We start from the raw sequence: 6,727 nt of genomic DNA, 5'->3' as shown, positions 1-6,727 counted from the left end.
TTGAAATAAAAACAACATCCTTGGCAATACATTCATCTTGATAGCAGCAATTCGGCCTAACAAAGAAAGTTTCGACAAATACTTAGTTCTTGAGCCAGGTCACAGGCTCACCCTATTCATACGTAGACATACCCTTGAGACAGGATTTGTGAACAAAAAGACAATGGGGAGGCTCCCCCACCCCCTCCCTCCTTGCAGAGAAAACTTTTTTTTTTCCAGTTTGGGAGTCAAAATGGTTTCAGGGCAGTCCTCCTGTGCTGCTCCAGACTTGTGGTCCACACATCTATGTATGGTACATTTATGAACATTTATTATATATACAGTATATATATATATACAGTATATATATATAAGACCTTATTTTTTTATTTCATACCCAACATAACACCATTTACATTTTCTTGAGCAAATGAAATGGTCAAAGAAGCAGCTGCCAGTAGAAGAATTATAAGTGATTCACATATTAAGTGTAAAATTGATAACAGATACCTATTATTATTTCAGAGATTCCCATACCTCTTCCCAACATTTGTATGGTAGCAATTTCCTCCTGTCTTTCCCTTCATACTTTTGGGGTTTAAGAGAAATTACAATCTTGCACTACTCAACCCAGGGCTGACATGAGTGGGCTATAGGAAGCTGCCTTTATACAGTATTGGCCATTGGTCAATCTAGCTCATTTTTGTCTACACGGACTGTGTATTGTCTACACAGTCCTACCTGGGGATGCTATTGGGGAATGAACCTGGCACCTTCTGCATGCATAACAGCTGCTGCCTTCTCCTGAAGTGCCACTCCTTTTGCTAGAAAAAGAACATTCCAATGCCAGGAAAAAAAATGAATTTATGAAATTAGCAAGGCAAGTTCCTGTAAATCCCGCCCTCAGGGATGTAAGTTTGGGATGTGACGCACAACTGATACTAGCGTCACTTGACTGTTTGCTTGCCCGCCCAAGCACACACTTGCCAGCCACACCCTGACAAGACCTGCGCCATTCGCTTGTCACCTGTGTGCTTGTTTTGTGTACCTGCCCTCGCCTTTCCGGTTGCAACATCCTGTGTAGGAAGTTCTAACCTTTAGGAATGAGCAGCAGGACAAGGGAACTGGGCGGCAGAAACCCCAAGGTTCAAGGAAGGTTCAGGGAGGACTGATGGGGGGGGGGGGGAACAGATGTCTCATCACAGCACAGTAAAGTCACTGTGTAAATTTCAGCAAATGTCAGCCTAAACCTGGTTAAGTGGATTCTAGTCCATGAAAGCTTATGCCGCAGTATATCCATTTCAGTACAATCCTATACAAGCCTACTCTGAAGTTAGCCCCATTGAGTTCACTAGGTGTTAACTATGAACCCAAAAATCTGGGATCCCCTCAAAACTGGTGCCAAAGTTTTGCAGTTGTTTTGCAGCAAAATCCCTGTGTTTTGCATCATCCCACAAATGGAGTAATTGATATATCAAACCGGGGGTCGTAGTTAACACCCAAAAACCCAACATTGTCCAATCCAAACTGGCGGCAAACCTTGGCAAAAGTTTTACCGCAAAAAACCCACATTTTGCAGCACCCCACAAATGGAGCAATAGACTGTCAAACAGGGTCACGGGGTCACCCATAAACCCAACGTTGCTCCGTTTTTGGCGCGATGGAAAACCCAGGGTTTTCGCTGCAGAACGCTGCCAAACCTTTGCCAAACTTTGGCACTGGTTTGGAGTGAATCGGAAAACGTTGGGTTTTTGGGTGACCCTGTGACTCCCTGGTTTGAGGGTCTGTTGCAGGAGTCAGCAAACTTTTTCAGCAGGGGGCCAGTCCACTGTCCCTAAGACCTTGTGGGGGGCCAGACTATATTTTTTGGGGGGGGGGGATGAATGAATTCCTATGCCCCACAAATAACCCAGAGATGCATTTTAAATAAAAGCACACATTCTACTCATGTAAAAGTCTTTATGGTATCATAAGACTCTCTGCAGTTGTTATTGGTATCCAAGAGTTCACCCACCTCCTTTGCTGGTCCCCTATTAATGTATTTAAATAACTTCTTGTTAGAATCATAGAGTCATGATTCTAAAGCATGCCACCCAACCTATGCTTAAGAACCTCCAAGGAAGGAGAGTTAGTCCACAGCCTCCAGAGGGAGTCTTGTTCCACCTTCCAACAGCTCTTACTGTCAGAAAGTTATTCTTGATGTTTAGTTGGAATCCCCTTTCTTGTACCTTGGTTTGCATCCTACCCTCTGGAGCAGGAGAAAACAAGTTTGCTTCATCTTCCATGTGATGTACACTGTTCCATTGTTTTTAGCACTGTATTCCTCAGATTCTTCTTCTTCTTCTTTTGCCAAAGTTTTTATTCCTTTCTGTTCTCCTTATTTAGACCAGATTCAGGTAGGTAGCCGTGTTGGTCTGATGCAGTCTCTCTCTCTCTCTCTCTCTCTCTCTCTCTCTCTCTCTAATGTCTAGTAGTGCCTTAAAGACCAACTAAGTTTGTTCGTGTTAAGTTGTGGGTGAACATATCAGACGACACAGCGATTCTTCAACCAGCTCTTCTTTATTCAGATGCCAGAACAGAACTGAGGAGCTCAGTCAGCCTGCTTATATAGAGCTCCAGAACAATTGTAACTGTTGCCACTTTCTAAAACTATCCAATCACAGAACGTCACTTTTCGATCCTTCATTTGCATACAAACTATCCAATCACAGAACGTCACTTTTGATCCTTCATTTGCATAACTATCTACAGTATCCCCCTGCTGGCCCAGGGTGAGAACATCAGTACATAACAGTTCTTGGTATAAGCTTATTTAGACCAGACTTCCATATTTTGAAGAAAGCATTCTTGCCTCTAAGAGCTGCTTTCACTCTGCTGCTTAAACCACAGCAACATCCTTCTGACCTCGTGCTACCATTCCTCAACTGCAGTTGAGCTTCTAAGAATTGTGTTTTTAAGCAGGTTCAAAGCTTTTGGCACTTTTGCCTTTGCTAAAAGAGTATTGGGAAATGATCTATAATGAACTGAAAAAAATGTTTAAAATTACTTTCCCCAAAAAACCATAGTCATTTTTGCTGGGGATAACCCAGACTGAAATTCCCAGGTGTCAGAAAAGGTTATTTATGTACCCATTTTTGTTAGTCCCAAAATAGAAAGTGAGCAAGGATCCAACTAAAGAAGATTGGCAACTTAAGTTGACAGAATATGCACAATTTGCAGATTTAACATATAGAATAAGAGAACAAGAAGAACATATGTCTGAAGAAGATTGGAAAACATTTATTGAGTTTATGGAAAATAACTGTGTAGAGCTGAAAACACTGGCCCCATGAAGATAAATTAAACAGAATAAATAATGCTTGATGGATGTAAAAGTGGAAAATTGATTTGAATGGTGATAGTAAAATATGCAGGGATATAGGATATGTAAAATGAACCGTGGAAAGAGAAGAAGGGAAGTCATTGGATACTTCAAAGTTTGTAAAATGTTTATTTGAAATTGTAAAACAGAAAATTTAATTAAAAAATGTTATATATTGTTATAAGAATGTTAAGGTCATATATAAAAATAAATAAATGTTCATAACTGTATACATAAACCACATGTCTGAAACCCCACAGAAAAGGTCCTGAACAAATTGACCTCAAATATTTCTCTGCAAGGTCAAATTGGGAAACCTCCTCATTGTCTCTTTCCTCACAAATCCTGTCCTCACAAATCCTGTCTTAAGGGCACATTCAAGATATGAACAGGGTGTGAGCCTGTGACCTGTAACCTAGATTCAGGAATTAAGTAGTTATAATAACAAAAGAGTGGCCAAAACCCAGATAATGCAATCAGGTAACTTGCCAGACAGGAGATAAACAAAGCACTCAGATTTCTGTGATGTAGGTATGATGTTTCTGGGGGTGGACTTGGACTCCAGGGCGGGCAATTTAAAATGTCTATATAACGGCTTGCGCGCATGGCTCGGGGTCCTCCTCTCTCCTGCGTGTGGGGAAGCACCCTGTTGCAACAGTTAATAAAGATCAGGCTTACTAGCTGCTTTGCTTCTCAATAATCTCTGGTTGGTCTCTGTTATTTTCTCTCTCTCTTTTTTTTTTTAATGATATTTATTAAACTTTCGAAAGAAAAAGATCACATTAATAAGAAAATTAACAATAAAAAGAAAAATACAAAATACAAAGTACAAAAAAGAAAAAACAGTTAAAAACAATTTCATCTTTTCATCACTTCTTTTACGTTTACTTGTTTCCCGGACCTCCTCATACCTCCCTCTTTTGTATTCCAATTCAGTTTGTTAGTCCAGCAATTCCTTTCCCTCCTTTTTAATCCTGATCTTTAATCTTGATGTATTATAACATTAAATTTTTACCTATTAAAAACCAATTTTTCCAATTCTTTTAACCATTACTGCTAGAAACCGCTTAACTTCAATCCGTCATCATTCTAACATTCATTAATTTTACAATATTTCTGTAAGTAGTCTTTAAATTTCTTCCAATCTTCCTTCATCGACTCTTCTCCCTGGTCTCGGATTCTGCCAGTCATTTCCACCAATTCCATATAGTCCATCATTTTCATCTGCCAAGTCTCTGTTATTTTCTCCTACCTATAGAGAACCTACAAAAGGACTCTATATGGGCTCTTGGCTACCCCATAAGGGAAAAGGAGCAGTTGGTTTTTTTTACTTATATCAATATAAAAAAAGACTTGTTAGATCCAACGTTCAAATCCCCACCAGGCCATGAAGCTTACTGGGTGTGACCTTGTGGACCAGTCCCTGCCTCTCAGACTAATTACCTCGCAGGGATGTTGTGAGGGTTAAATGAGAAGGGGAAGAACCACGCATGCGCCCTTGAGCTCTGGGTGTGGGGAAAAGTGCAGTATACATGCAGTGAAATACAGTGGACGCTCGGGTTGCAAATGTGATCCTTGCGGGATGCACATTTGCAACCCACAGCGGCACGTCTGCACACACGCGGGTTGTGATTCGGCGCTTCTGCGCATGAGCAAAGCGCAATTTAGCTCTTTGCTGAAACCTGGAAGTAACCTGTTCCGGTACTTCTGGGTTTCGGCGCGTCCGTAACCCGAAAAAACACAACCTGAAGCGTCTGGAACCCGACGTATGACTGTAAATGAATAGATGACCTTCTTGTAGTGTATTTTCCTGTTTGCTTTTAAGGAAATGCAGTCTGTATGTGATGGGAAGGGGACTGCGAAGTTGAAAGAAGTAACAGGACTGGGGAAGCGGAAGGGAAAACAGCTGGAGGGCCCCCCAATTCTTTTATTTCACAAGATTTATATACCATTATTATTATTATTATTATTATTATTATTATTATTATTGTTTTCTCCTGCTCTGGAGGGCAGGACCCGAACCAATGGCTTCAAGTTACAAGATTCCGACCCATAGCTGTCAACGTTTCCCTTTTTTAAAGGGAAATCCCCTTATTCCGAATAGGAGTCCTCGCAAGAAAAGGGAAAAGTTGGGAACAAGATGGAGATAGATTGAAACTGCAGAGTTTTGAAAAACTAAAAAACAAAGTGCGAGACTGGCTTCATTATTATCAGATAATGGAGGCATACAATTTGGGCAAGAAAATTGGCTTCCAGGTGGAAAAATAAAAATTAGAAACAGAATTGTTAGAACCCAAAACTAAGATTTTGTCAAAGATGTATAACTTGCTGTTGAAATGGAATACTCAGGATGAAACGGTGAAATCTGCTATGATTAAATGGGCACAAGACGTTGGACATAACATAATGATGGCTGACTGGGAACAGTTGTGGACCACAGGTATGAAGTTTACGGCATGTAATGCCTTAAGAGAGAATATTATGAAAATGATTTACAGGTGGTACATAACCCCAGTCAAGCTTGCAAAAATCTACCATTTGCCCGATAATAAATGTTGGAAATGTAAAGAAACTGAAGGTACATTCTTTCACCTTTGGTGGACATGCCCAAGGATTAAGGCTTTCTGGGAGATGATTTATAATGAATGAAAAAAGGTATTTAAATATACCTTCTTGAAGAAACCAGAGGCCCTCCTCCTGGGCATAGTCGGCCAATCGGTGTTAAAGAAGGACAGAACTTTCTTTATGTATGCTACAACAGCAGCAAGAATACTTATTGCAAAGCATTGGAAGACACAAGATCTACCCACACTGGAGGAATGGCAGATGAAAATGATGGACTACATGGAATTGGTGGAAATGACTGGCAGAATCCGAGACCAGGGAGAAGAGTCGGTGGAAGAAGATTGGAAGAAATTTAAAGACTATTTACAGAAATATTGCAAAATTAATGAATGTTAGAATGATGTTGGATTGAAGTCAAGTGGTTTCTAGCTGTAATGGTATAAAAGAATATGGAAAAATTGGATTTTCAATACGTAAAAACCTAATGCTATAATATATTAAGATTAAAGATCAGGATTAAAAAGGAGGGAAAGGAATCGCTGGACTAATAAATTGAACTGGAATACAAAAGAGGGAGGTATAAGGAGGTCCGGGAAACAAGTAAATGTAAGAGAAGTGATGAAAAGATGGAATTGTTTTTAATTGTTTTTTTTGTATTTTGTATTTTTCTTTTTTCTGTTTTTCTCTTTCTTATTTATGTATCCTTCTTTTGAAACCTTAATAAATATCATTTAAAAAAAAAAGAAAAGAAAAGGGAAAAGTTGACAGCTATGAATCCGACCAAACATCAGGAACAACTTTCTGGAACTCGGGAGGCTGTGG

Source organism: Podarcis pityusensis (genome assembly GCF_964106645.2).
Source record: "Podarcis pityusensis genome assembly, chromosome: 17".
Lineage (NCBI taxonomy): Eukaryota > Metazoa > Chordata > Lepidosauria > Squamata > Lacertidae > Podarcis > Podarcis pityusensis.
The sequence above is the reverse complement of the archived record's forward strand: the minus strand, read 5'-3'. Positions refer to the sequence as shown.